Source organism: Mesocricetus auratus, unplaced genomic scaffold (assembly GCF_017639785.1).
Source record: "Mesocricetus auratus isolate SY011 unplaced genomic scaffold, BCM_Maur_2.0 Super-Scaffold_100023, whole genome shotgun sequence".
Lineage (NCBI taxonomy): Eukaryota > Metazoa > Chordata > Mammalia > Rodentia > Cricetidae > Mesocricetus > Mesocricetus auratus.
The window spans coordinates 7,779,482-7,799,391 of NW_024429204.1; the positions used below are offsets into that span (position 1 = coordinate 7,779,482).

General features: G+C 42.1%; 1 protein-coding gene across 1 annotated transcript in view; it reads right to left on the reverse strand.

Moving 5' to 3' along the window:
- The window catches only part of Angpt1 (angiopoietin 1), a 414,397-nt gene that overhangs the window by 227,114 nt on the left and 167,373 nt on the right, over positions 1-19,910 (reverse strand). The window lies entirely within an intron of this gene.

Consider the following 19,910-nt stretch of genomic DNA (forward strand, 5'->3'; position numbering starts at 1 on the left):
AAGACACGGTCAGAAGGTGTTTTCCCAAGTACAGAATATAAATATTTGAACAAAGAGACAGTTAAAACAAAGACCAGGAGATGATTACAGAATTTAGGATAGTACCAGGATATTTACTGGACGTGCGTATTAGCATGTTTTGCTACGTGCAGAGTTTCCATTGGAGACTTGAGGGAGCCCCCCAGCCCCTCCCCTCTCAGTCACATGTTCAAACAGAAGCCACAGTGTGACTCCAGTGTCCTGGAACGGGAGTAGGGTAGTGGGTGAAGGTTAGTGGTGGTTAGAGACACGTCTTTAGGGAGGAGAGGAGAGGTCAATATAAACTCCAAAAAGTCTGTGGTTTCCTTGGGAGAAAGGAATAGTGATGGTATTTTTTTCAGTCCTTTCCACCCCAAATAACACATTTCTGATCAGATGATATATGATGCCAGGCACAGGAGTAAAAAAAATATCCCTGGCCACTACAAGAGGCTTGTAGTATTACAAGGGTCATGGGGGGTATTATTCCTAGGCAGCTATAATCACTTTAGAGTTTGCTATGTCGGCTCACGTTAAACACTCTTTATATACTATCTCATTTAATCATGGCAACGAACCTAAGATGTAGGTGTTATGGTCAACTCTTTTTTTTTAACAATAGGAAACTGAGTCACAGAAAGCCTGATTGTTCAACTACAGCTGACTGTACAGCTTGCAGATGATTATGCAAATAGGCTCTGAGACTGACTTTCTAACCATGGGGTCAGCATGTCTTTGGAAACCTCTGAGACAAATAAAAGTCAACTCAAAAGGGCTCCAGCTGGCCGTGTGGATTGTAGGCTGGCACTCCTTTGCTCTAGGTCTAAAAGTCATATGTGAGTGAGTACATACCATGCTTGTCTTTCTGTGACTGGGTTACCTCACTCAGGATGGTTTCTTCCCGTTCTATCCATTTGCCTGTGAATTTCAAGATTTCGTTGTTTTTGTTTCTCCCCCCCCGCTGAGTAGTACTCCATTGTGCAAATGTACCCCATTTTCTCCATCCTTTCTTCAGTTGAGGGACATCTAGGTTGCTTCCAGGTTTTGGCTATTACAAACAATGCTGAACATAGTTGAACATATGTCCAGCTTAAAAGCCACACCACCAGAGAAACTAGGAAACAAGGAAGACCCCCCAAGAGAAGAACGCATGGTCCCCCGAAGAAGGGGAATGGAACAAGAACCTCTGAACAAACTGGGAGCTTGGGGGGAGGGGGAGAAGAGGGAGGTGGGAAGGGGAGAGGGGGAGAATGGGAGGGGGGAGGAGAATGGGAGGACTGAGACAAGGGAGGAATAGAGGAAGGCAAGAAAGGAGATGCCTTGATAGAGGGAGACAGGATAGGTGTAGAGAGAGGTTTGGCACAGGGGAAATGTTCGGGGATCTACAGGGATGATCCCAAATAAGAATGTAGGCAGTAGTGGAGAGGCTGCCTTTGATGCCCTTCCCCTATAATGAGATTGATGACTACCCTAGATGCCATCCTAGAGCCTTCATCCAGTATCTTATGGAAGCAGAAGCAGGCACCCACACCTAAACACTGAGTCGTACTCCTGGAAACCAGTTGCAGAGAGAAGGAGGTGCAATGAGCAAAGGAGCCAAGACCATGCTGGAGAAACCCACAGAAACAGTTGACCTGACCTAGTGAGAGCACAGTGACCCTGATCCTAAAGCTAGGGAACCAGAATTGGACTGAACCAAGCCTTCTGAATGTGGGTGCCAGGTAGGAGGCCTGGACAGTTTATGGGACCTCTAACAGTGGAGCCAGTGTTTATCCCTAGTGCACAAATGGACTTTGGGTGCCCATTCCCTGTGGAGGGATACTATTGCAGCCCAGATACACAGATTATGGCCTAGACCCTCCCCTGAGTGATGTGATGGACTTTGATGGTCCCCCATGGAAGGCCTCACTATCCCTGGGGAGTGGGTGGGTTGGGGGGAGTTGATGGGGGGAATGGGAGGGCAAGGGAATGGGGGAATTGAGATATAAAATAAGATTGCTTATAAAATAAAATACAGGGCTCTAGCTAAATTGCTCAACACACTCAAAGTTGAGAACTTGCTGGTACCCAGTAAAGAAAGGACAGGAATATTTTGTTTACCTCTCTGCATTTTAAAATGGTGTCTCATGTAACCAGGATGACATTGAACTTATGATATTCCTGCCTCTACCTGGTATTTCTTTAGCAACACACCCACTTTATGCAGTGCTGGGGATTGAACCCAAGGCTTCCTGCAAGCTGGGCACATGCCCTACCAAGTGAGCTACTTTCCAGACACAAATATGATTTAATTCTTTCTCTGCAGCCTCACAAAGGGCTGGGTATCCCCTACACAACCACAGGATGAAGCCGGCTAGCCAAGCAGGTTGCCTAAGAATGCTTTCCAGAGATGCTTACATTAAAAACAGCCCACAGAAAGAAGAGTGTCCAAAAACAACACCTTTGAGTGCTTCGTTAAGAACTAAATGCAGCTGAAAACTAGCAGGGAGTTAATGGGGGACGGATGAGGTCTCTACCACGGCACCCCTGGGGTCCCACCACATGGTCATGACACACTGTTCTGTGAACCTTCCAATCTGGATGAATGAAAGTGTGCAGTTTCCACAGGGTAGCACAGATAAGCCTGAAGAGGAACTGAGGCAGGTCTAAAAGGGTTAAAGATGACCAAGAAAAAGGGATGATTCGGGATTTTTGAAAGAAATAAAAAAGTCCACAATAGTGGAAGAGATAGTATCAATCTAGAGAAAACGCCCACAGATCAGACAGTTAATGCACACAGAAATGTCTATACACCCCTGTGTTCTGAAACTCCAGCTAAGGGACAATGTGTGGGCCGTGGGGAGTCCCCACTCACCAAGGTTAATATGTTTTGGGGCCATGGATCTGGCCAAGGGTGACAGTTAATTGTTATGAGCTAGCTATTCAGATGTATTCCCCACAGTTCAGGAAGTGACAGGAAGTACAAGCCATTAAAACGGTTTTCTACCCCCCAAACTTTTTGTAACTCTAAAGAGAGAAACAATTACATTAAGTTAAAGTCTAGAACACACTCGTTTTTGAAGCCTGGAATCATGGCCTCTGAGTCATCGATCACATTTACATATAATTTGGGTATGATTTACATATTTACCTAAATGCCGGAAATTCCGTAATGGCCAGGGACCTCCATTAAAATGGATACCGAATGGCACAAAATATGCCCCCCGAAACTAGGCCTTGCAGCTTTCTCTGTGAAGCTTCCTGACTTCAGTAATGCCCAATAAGTGGCTATATCTCTGTTAAATTTCAGTAACCTCTTCTTAGTATCTCTCACAGTCTCACGCTACCCTCTAATGGTTCCTTTCACTTATTTGCTTTTTTTTTCCTCTCCCTTTCTAGCTCTGAGCAGCTAAAAAGATCTCCCTTCTTTCATCGGTGATTCCCCAGCACTGTGTTTGAAGGAATGAAGCATTAATGAATGAGTGAATGGAATAGCTAGTTACTTAACTGGTGTGGTTTTCCTGGTTTTTCAGTTACTGTAAGACTGCGCACACCCACTGTTGTTGTTGGGTAAGCTTTCCTAGAACCTGTAAGTGTAAGGGAGTGTGTTAAATCCAAACTTTCCCTAAAGAATGAGACAGACATAAAAACATCGTGCAACATCAGTACCTGCTTTTAAAACCCTTTGACAACTTACTTTTCATCTAATGTGTATTCAGCCCCCACAAGTACATGTTATTGCACCCATCTTGCAGATGGGAAAACTGGGTTACATAAAGGCTCATTACCCAGGACCCATGATTATTTACACAGCAGAGCAAGAACTTGATCTTTAACTTGTCTCCTAGTCCACATGTAGCTCACTGCTTACAAGAATGCTTCAGTATTAGGACTCAAGTGGAACTCACTTCTCAGAATTTAGGATGGCAGGAACAGCAGGCACCTCCTCCCAAACACAGCCTCATAGATCCCTGCTATGATCCTCCCAGTCAGGGCTAACACGAAATCAGAACATAATCATAGTGTTGTCCCATCTGCTCATCAACAGGGAAGATGATTGCTTGACCAGGCAATTCTTTCAGCCCATTCCGAATGATTAGTTCCATGTCAGATCACTCAGAGCCCTCCTGCCATCTGTAAGTGGCAACAGCATCCTCAGCAGATGGGGACACTACTCCATCATGCTAACCCAGGGTCTTTCCTGCTAACTAGCCGCCCATCGCGGGGACATGCGAAGCAGTTGTTGCTCAAGCTAATTGAGAAAACACTGCTAAAATCTGTAGACACAGCAGTGGATGAGCTGAGGGCTAGAGACAAAGACAGATGAGGAAACTATTACTTAAGTATAGACATGCCTTCTGGTGGAAGAGATTCCTAGCAAATTAGTGAATGTCTCGCTTGCAGAGTTAATTTTTAACCATAGCAAATCAACTTAGAAAGAGCTTAGGCAGAATTTGTTCTAAGGAATGATGGGAGGGCTAGGAGACTCAGGGGAAGATCTGGAAGCAGAGGTCTAGAGAAAGACAAGTCTGGAGGGTCAGTGGGAATAGGGTCAAAGAGGAGAGGGACTTGTGACTGTGTGGCCACAGGGGAACAGGAGAAGGGGGACGTTGTATTAGGTAGGCGGATTGTGGTGAGTCGGTATTTCCTGTGGATAACAAGAGTCATTGGTCCTTGGTTTGCACATGGAAGAGCATGTGGATTGTATAAACTATGACTGTGCACACACAGGCTCCCTTTTCTCTGTTGGTTTTTACATTGGATCAGGGTCCTGGATGCAGGGCATCTGCCTTTCTTATGAATGGCTATATCCTCTGCTTCCTGGCACAGAGTAGACACTGGGTGACTACCATATAGCACACTGACTATTGACACACCCACTTCAAGATTCAGTGCTCACAGGGGAAGGCACGGAAGCACCTCTTGGGTATGCAGATTCCAAAAGGAACCCCAGATGTGACAGGACATAAATACCTAAAAGTTTCCGCCATGTTGTACGGACATGGATGAGGATGGGAAAAAGAATTCAATAAACATCTCGGAAATACCTGCTGCTGTGTCCTGACTTGTCATTTATACAGTGGCGGTAACTGTTCTAGGCCTCGAGAAGCAGAGAAGAGGTTTGTACATAGCAGAAATTCAGATGGCAGAATTTCATAAGCACCAGAATAGAGACAGACTACAATTAGGATACCCATTAAGAATCTATGGGGCCTCTGGCAGGGGAACCAGTTTTTATCCCTAGTTCACAAATGGGTGTTGGGAGTCCTTTCCCTAGGGAGGATATTCTCTCAGCCCAGATACACAGGGGAGAGCCTAGGTCCTGTCCCAAATGATGTGACAGACTTTGATGATCCCCCATGGGAGGCCTCTCTCTTCCTGAGGAGTGGATGGGGGTGTTGGTGGGGGGAATGGGAGGACTGGATGGAGAGGGAACTGGGATTGGTATGTAAAATAAAGATTGTTTTTAATTTAAATAAAAATTAATTAAAAAAAGAAATTTTATTAGGACAAAAATTATATAGTTCACCTTGCTGTTACAAAATGTTATCTTCTTTCTCTTTTTCTCTGTGGAGATATCATTGCGTAGGTAAGAGGAAAAAGCTCTCTCTCTCTCTCTCTCTCCTCCCTCAAACTTTTCCAACCTTAAAAAGATTATCTTACATGTTCTCTGAAACAAAACTGTTTCTTAGCCAAGTTGAGAATTTCATTTCACGGGTCATGAGCACCAGTAGTAGCTGGTCTTTCTAAGACAAAGGCGATAGCTGCGGGCTGTGATGTAGACAAAGGTGATAACTGCAGGCTGTGATGCTCTGAACGAGAATGTCCCCATCGGCTTGGATATTTAAATACCTGGCCACCAGTTGGTGGTGCTGTTTGAGGGAGGTAGTGTGGCCTTGCTGAAGATCACAGGTGTCAGATGTTGACACTTTCTGGTCTCATCCCACCTCTACTTCACTCCCAGTTTGGTGTTTGCAGGAGAGGATGCAAATGATGCCTAAAATCTCTTCCGCTAATATGGATTCTTTCTGGAAAAACACACCCCAACAAACTCATCCTCCAGGTCATGTGATTTATCACAGAGGCAAACAAGTAACTAATATTGTGTTCAACCATTACCACTCATCTAAAATTCAACGACTTTGGACTTTCTGTCCAGTGAAGGGTTTGATTTTGAAACGAAAGTGACTCCCACTCACTCTTCCGTGAAAAGTCTGTCATATTTAAAATTATTGTGGAGATAATACTCCTGTTGTGGGAAAGTTTGTGGAGAAATAGAAGCATTGTCTATTCAACCCTGATAAGGCACCAAAACCAGAGCAAACTAATGGTTCCACCAAGTCCATCTTCACTTATGAATTAACTTACTGGGTCTCCTGACTGAGTATGGCTTAGGGATTGTTTAGGAGGGTGAGTGGCCCTCGATGCATTTTACTACCTCCAAACATTCTCACACCAGCATGATTGACAGCTTACTCTTGCTAAGTAGATGGACTGCCCTCTCAGTTAACTTTTTTGTATTCTATAGATTCCATTACCTCCTAAAACCATGAGACCTTGTACGACTTGGGCAGCAGTACATACTGCTGGGAGGGATTAATAACCCACTCCCTTTCGCTTTGAGAGAATGTCAACATGCCCACCTGGAGGGTGTCTTGCAAACAGCCAGAGCTGCCAATAGAGATGGTGCAGGCTTTATGTTCAGAGGGCAGTAATCCCTAATACCTGCAAACTCAGATTTTAATGCAATATGGCATTAGATTCCTTGATTTCTTGGTTTTGCTAATCTTCATCTTCTTCTTCTTCCTCCTCCTCTTCTTCCTCTCTCTCTCCTTCTTCCCCCCTCTATCTTTGTCCTTTCTCTCTTAACCTCATTTTTATGTGTTGATAACTTAGACTTACTTCCAATAGAGCATTGCTCAACTGTCTCTCTCTTGCTTGCCTGGATGGACTCTTCCATTGTGGACAAAGTAGGACACATACACAAAGATTCGTTTTCATCTTGGTTTGTTTATATTATTTCCTGCCTGAGCTATTGCAAGTTGGACAACATTAGACAAAACAGTTCTTTTAGACACAGCCTGCTAATCTGTAGAATAAGTAGTATAAACTACGTGAAGGGGCTGAGAACAATCAGTAATACGAGTGTAAAGTACTGAGTTCAGTACTGAAAGGATCTAAAAGGTAAATGATAATTCTTGCTTTTCTCCATATGTGTTCTCTCTTGTCTTCAAAAATCCGTCCTACTTTTGACCTTGTTTAATTGAATTTTATGACTATGTTTATCTAATTCAGTCTCCTATCATTTCATCCTCTTAAACGCTTAGGATCATTTCTGAGCCTCATAAAAATCACAAATTTAAGAAGCACATTTTGAAATGAGAGGGTGGCCACATCCACAGTAATAGCTCATGTAAACAGTTTCCGCTCTCTTAGAGGCCAAAGGGACTTTCATGTTCTTCCTCACCGCGACATCCCTTCACCTGGAACAGTGAGGGACTGGCACACAATTGGGTGCGGAATAAATATTTGTTGAGTGGATGAAACAACTTGGGAACAATTTAACAAGGATCTTCTGCCCTAAGTAGACAGGCCAGAGAAGCAACTGGTAAGGCAAACGGACAAGGGACCAATCACATTTGGAAGAACTGAATGTTCTCAGAGTCCATGGGAGCAACAAGGATGTCATCCAGAGCTCTACCACCGTGACTTGCTATCCAACCCATTTCCAGCCAATTCAACCAAATGACTTTATTTTTAAAATCGAGTTTTATGTCTGGGACTTGAGGCATCTATTATTTCATTCTGTTTCCTGGGAGATAATGTTTGCCCCTGACACAATGAAAATGAAAGGAAACATTCTAATATTAATCTTAGAAAAAACATACACACTATGACTTGACTTATACACAGCAAAGGAAACCTTATTTTATCAATCCCCCCTCCCATAAAAAAGTCAGTTTTAAGCCCCACCACCACCCCAGGCTCTAATCAGATTAGGAATTTGGCAATTAAATTAGGAAATAAATTCCGGTGTTATTTAAAACTATGATTGCCTTAATCAAATTCTTGGTTCATATATTGCCTGGCAAACACGAGGCCTTTGCATGGAAATCTTAGTCATAATACCTTTAAGTTACTGCTTCCTTTTCTACCAAATGCCTGATGTGGTTCATTCCCTTTGACATTCATTTTAATTAGTAAACGTCTTAAAAAGAATTTAAGCAATTGAAAAAAGGATAGGCTAAATGATACCTGGAATGAAGATCATTATGGCCTTCTTTTTCTCTGAGTTACCTTCCATTCTCTTGTGATATGAACTGTGGGATCATTTCAAGCATCAGGCATACCAAACCAATGTATTTTGCAAATATTCCTACATCTATACTATACTCATACTGCCTTCTAATTTGCCATTCCCACTGTCCTATTGCATTCCTAGCTACCTCAGATTTTAAGCTTTTAGCTTCCTTAAAATTTATTCTAAGCAACAGCGTTTGGAAAATGAAATATTCACATTTTCCCTAGTATGTGTGAAATAAACACAGAGTATTACAATGAATATCGGTGCAGGGATAACCTATCCAACACTGGAATTCTTACTGGAATGTGGGCTACATGCTGGGATATACCACATAGTTCTCCTCTTAGCGAATAAATGGTCCAACGTCTCCCGTCAATATGACTATGGAAAATAATATTGTTCAGAAGTTTCTTAAGGTGAATCTGCATTAGGTCCAGAAGGTTTAAGGATCATTTTCATGCTGTAGTCACTTCAGCAAAACAAACAATTCTTTGGACACAGATTTCTCTGTTGATCCTGGCAGAGAGCTCGGAGGAACTCCCCTAGGCCTCATACAGGGAAGGCATTGCGGGGATTGGCAGCAGCACTGTCTTCAGGGTTATGTACCCAATAGAAATGCCCAGCCAAAGGTCTGGAGTGAAACCACCGACAGACCTGATGCCGGTCACACTTCTCCTGCATCTGGCAATGGGAAGGACAGTGGGATTCTTAGCATCTTCTGCGGTCTTGCATTTGAAAAAGCGTTAGGGGAATAGCAAGTGAGTTTCTTCTCAAGAATTTCATTCCCTTGGGAGAACTGACATTCCTAACTCAAACCCTTCAGAAAGCCACAAAAACACTTCAGTTTAAAACACGGGGAGGAAAGTTAATATTTAAAGAACCAGTTGTGAACCAATTAGCCTTGGTGCAGCAACAGTATTTTTTACTGAGTACCTAAAGTATATTAAGAACTATGCTAACCACTGTGCCAGCATAAGCACCATCTCTTCCGATCATCGCAACAACCCAATAGGTAGGAAATGTTTTTGGCTGTCTTTTTTAAAGAGAAAAGAACATTAAAGGATTCCAGGCACTATAGACACTCACTGCTTGCTGATTTCAGATCATAATCTTTTGATCGCTACATATATACAAGTCTTCGGTCAATTCTGTCATAGCATCTGCTCATTCAGATTCCCAAATTAATTCTTCCTGGTTTTAGTATACATTCCCTTATTTGTTAATCCAAGAAGAAGCAGAACACTTGACAGAGAATTAAACAAACGCAAAGTTCTAAGAGTTGAAAATTAAAACATTGTTGTTATTCCCCAAAGTGAATAATTATGTTTACTGCATGTCAATTGGTTTACATGCATTACCAAATTTAATTTAAAAATATTCGTGTGTGTTTGTGTGTGTGTGTGTGTGTGTTTAAAAGAGGGAGTTGGTCCTAGAGGAGATCAAAAGATGTCAAATCCGCTGGAGCTAGAGTTACAGGTAGGTATGAGATGTCTCCCCACAAAATGGATTGTTGGTTCAGGGAACTGAACTCTAGTCCTCTGGAAGAACACCCAGCACTCTAAACTGCCGAACCATTTTCTCTGGCCCCTCAAATTTAATCATTGAGAATATTATTTACCTGGTTGTGGTTTTTAGACAAAGAAACTGAAGCCCCAAGAAATAAGGAACTTAACACAGGCTCTACAGGAGCACTATTTTTGCCTGACCGCCTGACGAAAGGGCCAGTCATCATAACTAATATATTAAAGCAAATTTTCCCAAACACATGAAATAATCACCTTAAGGCTATTTGTGTGGATATCTATGATCAGCTATCGCCTTGTCTTTATAGGATGCAAGGAACAAGAGAATTCAATTATTCACAAATTGTGACCCTCACTGGTTGGCATCAGGATGACCTGAGAACCTATGTGTGATGCTACTCCCAGGCTACCTCAGATCTACTGAATCTGAAGTTTGAGCATGATGTATTTCTTCTATAAAGAAGACTTGCAAATAATTATGATACGTGCTCACCACTGGGTTGGTTCTTCACCCCTTAAAACTAGTGACCTCTTAGTATCTTTATGACTCTCACATAAATAAAAAAGCTAGAGTTTACTCTTTTGAATTAGGTTCAGTAGTTCTGGATATAGCCTTAACATTTTTAAAAGCTTTAATGTTTGAGAACTACTGGCTATCATTGAAAAAACTAACAAATAAATGCTGTAATGACCGATCAATCTGTCTACTATAGAGAAGGAATTAACTTCCTGGATATGTAAGTGTGCTGTATTTCTGGAGTGTCCTTTTAATTTTAAGAAAATAAACAAGGAACTTAATGCTTGTTAAAAAATTGCTCTCTTGTTTCTGTTTAAAAATTAATTAAAAAATTAATGTTTATTTCTGGAGCATTTAAGGACACAAAGAACATTCAAGAGCTTATTACTTTGTTGAACTAATTTATCTCTTAAATTTGTATTTTAAAGCCTTTACACACAAGGACACAATGTTTATCTCAATTAATAATTAACAACTGCTGTTATGATGACATACTTTTTTCTCATGAAGCAATTTAGTTCCTTCCAAAATAAAAAACAAGTGTCCATGTTTTTATGATCAGCTGTTCCGATACCTGACTTTACACTTGGAATGAATATGGTGTATGGGAAACCAGCATTAACAAGTTGCTTCTCCTAAGTAAATCAGAGAAGGCTTGACATTGCTAATCATCTTTGTTTCAATTGTAAGATCTATATGGGTCTCTCAGTTTCTGTTATGAACCCATGAGATTTGGAACAAGCATTTCTTTACATCCAAGTGGCACCATGTAATTCAAAGCAACAGCATTCATCCTGTCTGCAAAATGGAAGCAACCCCAATGTCCACCATTGCAGTAAAGAATGAGGAAAATGTGGGAGATTCACACAGAGGAATATTATATTAGTGACACAGACACATGACAGGACATGGAGGAACTTAGAAAATGCTGACATGGGAAGAAGTGGAGGGTCTTTAAGGGTGATGGAGTTGGGAGCCCATGGTCACACCAAGCTTCTACTGAGACAGTAGCTCTAGGATCTTGTCATGCACATCCAAAGAATGAAATTCACAGACTGCATAAGAGCATCAGAAAGACATTTTACTAGGAGAAGGGAGGGAGGGAGGGAGAGGGACAGAGACAGAGACAGAGAGAGGGAGAGGGAGAGGGAAGGAGGGAAGGAAGGGAGGGAGGAAGGAAGGAAGGAAGGAAGGAAGGAAGGAAGGAAGGAAGGAAGGAGGCAGAACTCCTATATCACAGGAGTGAGTTCAGGAAACAGGGCTCCACCTAACCAGTAGGTCTGTGTGTTTTTACTGAACTCACAGCAGAGATTCCAGTGAGAAACAGGGAGATGCTGAATACAGTTAGACCACCCAGGAGGTGCCCAGGTACTTCTCTGTTTAGGTAATATTTTCACATATAGGTTCCTGGCAAGAAGAAAAAGCAAGAATGAACCAGAAACCAGAGCGCCCTCTGGCATTCTTGGCTTCCAGCAAGGACAGAATTGATGACAAGATTAATGTTTTCTGAACTGTTATCCTCAGGGTCTCTGCCATAGGACGGCTTTACCGGTTTCTGTCTCTGGGTTCCGAATAATATTACGCTGAGATAAAGAAGCCAGATACTAAGTCCATGCATTGCATGATTCCATTTATACAAACTACCCAGAAAAGGTAGATGTATACAAACAGAAAGATTAGTGATTGCCAGGGCCTCTGCACAGGGAAGGTCTGGGAGAGACGAGCTACAGGGCCTCCTTTTGCTCTGATGAAAGTGTCTTAAAAGCAGAAAAGGGGACAGTTATACAATATTATGAATGATCTAAATGTTAATGAATTTTGTGCTCTGAAATAACTAATTTTATGCATTTCACTCCCATAAAGAATAGTGCATAAGCCGGGCAGTGGTGGCACACGCCTTTAATCCCAGCACTCGGGAGGCAGAGGCAGGCGGATCTCTGTGAGTTCGAGGCTGGGCTGGACAGACAGCCTCCAAAACAATACAGAGAAACCCTGTCTCATAAAACCAAAAAAAAAAAAAAAAAAAAAGAATAGTGCATAAGTAATTGATGCAGTATGTTTACGGAACACATAGACACAAGTATTTTCTTGGGATTATTATAGAATGCATTGACATAAAATGCCCATGAAAATTTATTTTGAAGGCTGAGGAGGTTACTCAGGGACAGAGCACATGCCTAGAACACACAATGCCCTGGGTTCAATTCCCAGCCCTGAGAATATAAATGCAAGGCGTTCATGTAACTTTATGACAGATCTATCAACGTAACCACAACACTCTTGTAAGTCCAGCCTCTCCCTCTCCAAGGGGCCTCATTCCAAGTCCATATGCATTAGGGTAAGTTCTTGTATACTACATTCATAGTAAATGCACATCCTGCCTATTTACAGGTTGTAGTATACATAAGATATAATGTAATGTTGAGCAATTAATGAGAGTAGTATGATAGAGTTTTAAATTAGGTCAGATAAATGTGTGAGTAGGGTAATGTTAGATGTTCAACTCATCCACAATGTCACTTGATACTCATTGATATCCAGTCAATGCCACACAAATGTGTATCGTTTGTAGAAAGTAAGGCCCACCAAAGTGAAGCACGTTTCCCCATTCTACACTGAACCCATGGGGATCTGTAATCCAAACATGTTTCAGTCTTTGGTTGGAAAGTTCCTGGAAAAAGACTGGTTCCTTGTGTTCTCTGAGCTAGCGTCTACAACACACATTGTTCTAGATATAGGGCTTTACCAGCATAGTGCCTAAACTTTGTTGACAACTTACAGGTCTTATGAAAGAGAAGAAAATAAGGAACTATTGTTGATATTTAAAAAATGAAGCAGGGAAGCTGGAGGCGGGTTAAAGGAAATCCACATGTGCCTGGATAAAGAATTAACTGATATTTATTTGGGGAGCACTCACACAATGACAGTAAATAACCACTCTGATCTCCAGCTCCTGGGGGTGCAGTATCTACCCTGCAGGATGCTCTGAGCACAACCCCAGAGAGCTCTAGGGAGCCCCTCCTCTTCTTTACAAAGACTCAGGTCCTCACACCAAAGCCACACCCTAAGGCCGTTACCTCAAATTTATAGGTGGAGCAATGCGGTTTATATTGTGGACTAACATTGTAAGGAAGGGGCTTAGTGCCCAGGTATTAAGAGAATATCTAAAGGAGTGAGTCTGCTAGACAGAACAGTATCTTGTATCCAATTCCTAAAAAAAAAAAGGACACAACAAAATCCTTAAAGTGTTTAAAGTGTTGTGAATATGCTACCTTAGATGCAATCTAGCATTTTGGATAGATTTGCTTAAAATTGCCAGTGTTCAAATGGGGAGGTCATTCATTTGAGGGAGTGTAACCTTGTGGTTCATTAGAATCAATATATCTTATCCAGCTAGGACCAGAGGGAGATATATAGAAGAGATGTCAGACAGATATAGTTTTGGACTTTGAAGGTAGGATAAAAGTTCCCACAAGGCAATATATGTGGGTGGTCTTCAGAAGCTGGAAAAACAAGGAAACAAATTCTTTCCTAGATCCTTCAGGATAAAAAAGAAGGAAAATAAATAGAAGGAAAAACACAGCCTTCATAACACCTTGACTTTGGCCCTGTGAGATCAGAGATTGACTTCTGACCTACAAAATGGTGAGATAATAAATCTATGTTTCCTTAACCGCGAAGTTCATGGCAATTTGTTACAATAGCAACTGAAGACTAACACAAGAGAGGGCTTCTAACTCGTTCAAAGAACAGGGGCAGTCAGGAAATCTGGAGAAGGATAGAGAAGATGGAGTTGGAGTCAGTTGTGTGTGGAGAGCAGTGGAGGGCTTGTCAGCCTTCATAACAACACTGGTTTCCACTCTGAGATAGGATGTCATTGTAGATGCCAAGAAGAGGAATGCTATTATCCGTCTCACCTCTAAAGGGAAACCATCAACTCCTTTGTGGAGGAAAAAGGACAAGAGAAGCAAATGGTGAGGATCTTTAAATGCCCCACAGGAAAGAGAGTGCTTGACAGAACGAAGAAAATGGTCATGGAGCTAAGGTCATGGCATAAATATCAGGAGCGAGGAATACTTACATAGTTCAGTCTAAGCAAAGGGGAAGTTGAGTTTTGTTAACTGTGAAGGGGAAGCCTGTGAGAGAAACAGATGTGGGATAGAGACCAGAATTGAAGTTTCAGACATGTTAAGTTTGAGATTCACATTGAAGAGTAACCCTAAGCAGCGGGGTGAGTGACTGGAGGGACCGGGGTAATTTTCTACAATGGAGATTAAATCGGGGTCACTGTTAGGAGTGTGTAGGCAGTCCTAGACAATGGAGGTAACTATCAAAGCAGGAAGGACAAAGAGTGTTTTGTACCAAATAACTCTCATCTTGAAAGATGAAGAAAATGTAGGGGAATCAGCCAATGAGTCTGAGGAAGAGTGGCCAGTGTGGCTTGGGGGAGGGGACAGACACTAACAGAAATATCAGGAAGGTGTACGTCCTGGGAGGCAAGGGAAGCATGTGTCTCAAAGTCAACTCCCAGAAGAGTGGCATTCAGGTAAGAAGGTGAGGATGACGATTGGCCAAGGATCTGGGTTCATGCCCCAGAGAAGACTGAGGACAGGGAGCTGGGGACTATTGATGCGACCTGGTTGAACGTAGTTAGGGTACTGTCCCAATGGCAGAGGCCTGCCTTGCATGTGCGAGGCCTTGAGGTGATCTATTCTCACCACCAACAAAAGCAAAAGGAAAAAAACTCATTGGCATCAGCAAATATACTGTTCATCATCACTTTCTGCAGGAGATTTGCTTTAAGTCGGGACACAGAGAATCAAACATCGGGAAAGGTCCACATTTTCTGCTAATGCTCTGGGATCTTGGGGACACAGGATGAGAGCAATAGTCCCGGTGAGAAAGGCACTAACCTGGCTATGTGGACCCCAGGGATGCTGGCTTTGCTCTTATGTTTATACCTTATTATGCCAGTAGAGTTACTAAAACAATATCTTTGAACTTGCCAGTATATAGTCCTAAACTATCTTGCACAAATAAGCAACCTTTATTCCATGCAGCAAGGCTGCCAGAGAGACACTGTAACTGTAGACAGGTGAATTCAGCATAACCCTTTACTTGATTTGGTAAAGGCCTTTGAAGTGTGAATTATTTTTTCTCTCTTTCATGAGGAAAGATTTGTAGTTTCCTATTAAAAGAAACAGTGACTACCAGTGAGACATCTATCCTTGTGTGTGTGTGTGTGTGTGTGTGTGTGTGTGTATTTATGTTCTTGGTTTAGTTTTCCATACCCTTTGACAGGTTGCAGGAATGGACAGGCTGCATGTACTGTAATGGTTTGGGAATACCTTTTAGAAGAACAGAGTAACAGTGTTTTTGTTTACTTGTTTTGCTTTTGTCTTTTCTGCTTGTCATTTGTTTTTGATAGAAATGGTGTCTGCATAACTGTTTTTCACACGTATTCCAGACAACGGATTTCAAAACACAAATTCCCCAGTACTTGAGAAACTTAACACAAGAGCAAGGATGTATCTCAAACAGTGCTCAAAAGACTTTTAAAAATAAATGATTTAGAATAGCTGGGTTGTCCTGGAATACCTAAGAAGAGAGGATACCAGCTTCATGCTGTACAAGATAAACTCAGCATCAGCTGACATTTTTTTGTCTTTACAAGATGAATAGCACCAACTCTACCCAGAGTTTGATTTCTCAGTCTTGAGAATTGCTAAAACAGATTCACTTACCATGTGCTTTAACTAGTGAAGTTTCAGGAAAAAAAAAAAAAAAGGACAGTTTGTTTTCGTGTTTCTTAGGGTGCTTGCTGACCAAATGAAGATTTTTAAAGTGTGATTATTATTTAATTTTCTCTGTAGCTGGATAGACTGATATTGCCCCTCTAATGTCAGTACTTACTCAGTTAGGCGATCACTTAGAAGAGACCAAAACGGTAATTTAAAAATGAGGCTGGGAGCGATGGCCCAGTGGGTAAGGGTGTTTGCTGTCTTGTTTGGCTCCCAGCACCCATGTTTGGCAGTTCGCAACTGCCAGTAACTCCATCTCCAGGGTATCCCACCCTTGACCTCTGAGGGCACTTGCACCCACATGCAAATACACGCACCCACTCACCATCACATATAAACACAGACACCTACTTACACAAGTACATATGTACAAAAATAATGTTAATTCAAACCCAGGAAATTTCCACATCTTTTTTGTCTGTTTGTTTTGGTTTTTCAAGACAGGGTTTGTCTGTCTTGGAACTCATTCTGTACACCAGGCTGGCCTCGAACTCACAGAGATCCGCCTGCCTTGCCTCCCGAGTGCTGGGATTAAAGGCATGTGCCACCAATACCCAGTTGAAATTTCTACTTTGTAAGAATAAGTTTTTTCAGTTTTTTTATTGAAAATAAAAACTTCCATACAAAATATACACATCACGGTTTCTCCTCCCAAATTGCCTGCCAAATCCTCCCTACCCACTCAATGTCTTTACCCTCTTCATCTCTAACGAGAACAAGCTGGTTTAGAATTCAGCGATGCGTCTGCCTCTGCCCTCCAAGTACTGAGATTAAAAGCATCAGGCCACCACCACTACCCTGGTGGCCCCCACTGCCTCACAGTTTTAATATCAAAATTAGTCAGGTTAATCTACAAAGGGAAGAACTTTTTTTCTTTGAGAGAGAGAGAGAGACAGAGAGAGACAGAGACAGAGAGAGACAGAGAGAGAGAGTCAGTATGTGCTTGGGTGCTATGGTATGTATGTAGAAGTTAGAGGAGAACTTAGAAGAGTTGGTTTGATCTTTCCACCATGTGGATTCCAGGGATACTACTCAGGTTATCTGTTTGGTGGCAAATGCCTTTATCCAGTGCACCATCTCCTTGGATGGAGGTAAATCCTTATAAATATCATTTAAAAGAGATATGTGCAGTACTTTGGTGATCTGGTATCACAAAGAAGAAAATTATAGGCATACATTCTACTACTCAGCCCTTGTGTTGGAAAGATAAAGCATTTATCTCAGTCCCACTGGGGTATGGTATCGGTCTTTGTAAGGACTCCATGGTCAGTGGTCTTAGAGAAAGCACAAGCATCCTTCCCTTCACTGAAATACTTACGTTCACTTTCAACTCATTCGCTAGCAATAGTACATCTATATCAGACACACCCAAGGCCTCGGGAGGAACTGAGGGTATAGAATGCCGCTGGTTTCACTTCAAAGTCTACAGAATGCTTCTAGATTGCACTGGAAAGTATTGACTAAAAACACTGCTTTAGGCTCCCATCTTCCAGCCACCTAAAAAAGATCTCTTCTCTTTCTGCTCTTTACTCATTACGGAAGTTTTAGCTTCACCGCTTCCTGGATGTCATGCCCTACAACCTTGTGCTCTGATGGGCCCCATGACAGCTGTCCCCATGGTTTTGGCTAAGGCTGTTGTGTTTAGCCACCAAAAGAAGTAAGCTATTGGCTCCTCTCACTTACTGTATGTAGACTGCTCCTGGCTGTTGGCTCCCTGACAGGTTGCTCTATCAAGTTTATTAGGTAAAAGGTCCTGGGAGAGGCTCAGCCTGATGCTAATGACATCTCTACCACAGGACAACAAATATCACGTCCCTGACTGCTCTACTTCATATGAACACCTGTATATGTGTCTATTACCCATGGCCAGCCAGAAATCATGTCAACAATTAAATGAAATCCACACCAGTGGTTGGACGATTGATGGATTATTTAGGTTTAGCTCTCTCTCTCTCTCTCTCTCTCTCTCTCTCTCTCTCTCTCTCTCTCTCTCTCTGTGTGTGTGTGTGTGTGTGTGTAAAGATCATACAGTTTTGGAGTTGTATGAAGTAAATAACCTTTCATTTTGTACATATTAAGAAATCTGCCTTAAAGATTTCCTATGGGTTTTAGTGACATTCAACTGGAAGTTGAGTAACTCATGCAATTTGTATCTGGAAAGAATTTAAATTAGAACTTTAGTAGCCAATTACCAATAGAAAATTTGGTTTTTCATTTACAATCTTTACCACTAAAAACTTTTTACTAGAATTTTTTCTCTTTCCATTCTCTATATTCTTCCTGTATTTACGTTAAGAAAAAAATAACTTTCTAATACGATGATAAAGTTATCTGACACCTGTAAGGGAGTTGGAAGTCCTCGGGATGAAGTCCTACGTGGCAAACCAAATAAGCCACAACTATAAATAAACATGGACATGAAATCCAGACTGCTTGTCCAGGGACCAAGAGGAATCAGACCAATAAAAAGATATTAGAAGATATAGATGGCATTAGGTAGCGAATGGCAGTATGACCTGTTATTCTATTCCTATCCATATATTTCTGGTGTGTGCCGAAGAGGGATGGTATCACTGCACATTCTGCTAACTTTGCGGGGAAAATGAGGACACGGATTCAACCCCCAGTATAGCATGCTACCTTGGCCACACTGACCTCAGAGATACTGGGCTCTATTTTCAGACATCAGCTTTCTGCCTGGATGTTCTCACCTGAGTGACCCGAGACTTAGTAAGGGACCTAAAGGGTCATTGAACCCAGCACGTAGCCAGACAGATCTGCTTCCGTGAACTCTGGGAGAAGGGTATCTCCATTCCTCTATATTGTCGCTCTACCTCCCCCCTGTAGGGGAATAACTGTGCCTTCTCCCTCGGTCCTTTGTGAAGTTTAATAAAATAGCAAAATCAGGACGCCTGGTATTTGCAGAGCCCCAGTAAGCGCTGCGCTCATACATTAAGACTGCAATAATAAATAGGAAGGGAAATCCAAACAGCACGGAGCAAATTAGATAGTTTTTCCTGTTTCTCTGAAGACCATCAATGTTTAACAAACGCTTTCCAAGAATACCATAGATTCTGCTAACTGCAAACGCAGTGGAATTTCTTGCAATGTCATTTGAAAGTTCTCGGGGTTGGAGAAACTGTATCTGGGGTCACCAAGCTTGATAGGAGAGCCTGACAAAACATTTTTTAGTCTGGTTCACTTTTAACCTTCCTGAGATTTACGGTTTCTTTTTTCCCCTTGTCCTTCTTCCTTCTCCTGCTCCATTTTTTTTTCTTTCCTTCTTTTTTTCCCCTTCCTGACAATTTCCCCTGATAATTTCCTGGGCAAAACTTGAGACTTTCTGCTTTAACACCAAGCAATGCCCTCCTGTAACAGTATCAGGGCAGGAGGAGCCACAGGGAAGTAGGGAAGTACAGTCTTAATCCACACGTGCTCTCACCCTCTCTGACCCAAACAGCAATCTCCACTAACCTTTGTGCTGACCCTGCTTTCGTTCCTGGCTCCATTTGTCTATCTGAGCAGAGGAAGGATGAAAGGTCTCAGGGTCGAGCCTGCCCCACTGCTGTAAGAACTCTCCCAGTAGTGCAAGGGCATTGGGGAAACCAAAGGAGAGAAAATAGATGCACACAGGGAAACCAGTGCCAAAACATTGTTATTTGAATCCCTCAGGGTTTATTTAGAGCATCCTGCTTCGCATATAACTACGAAACCAAACAAACCCCTAGGCCAGCCCGGGTAGGCCAGCTTGACTTTGCAATGGAAAC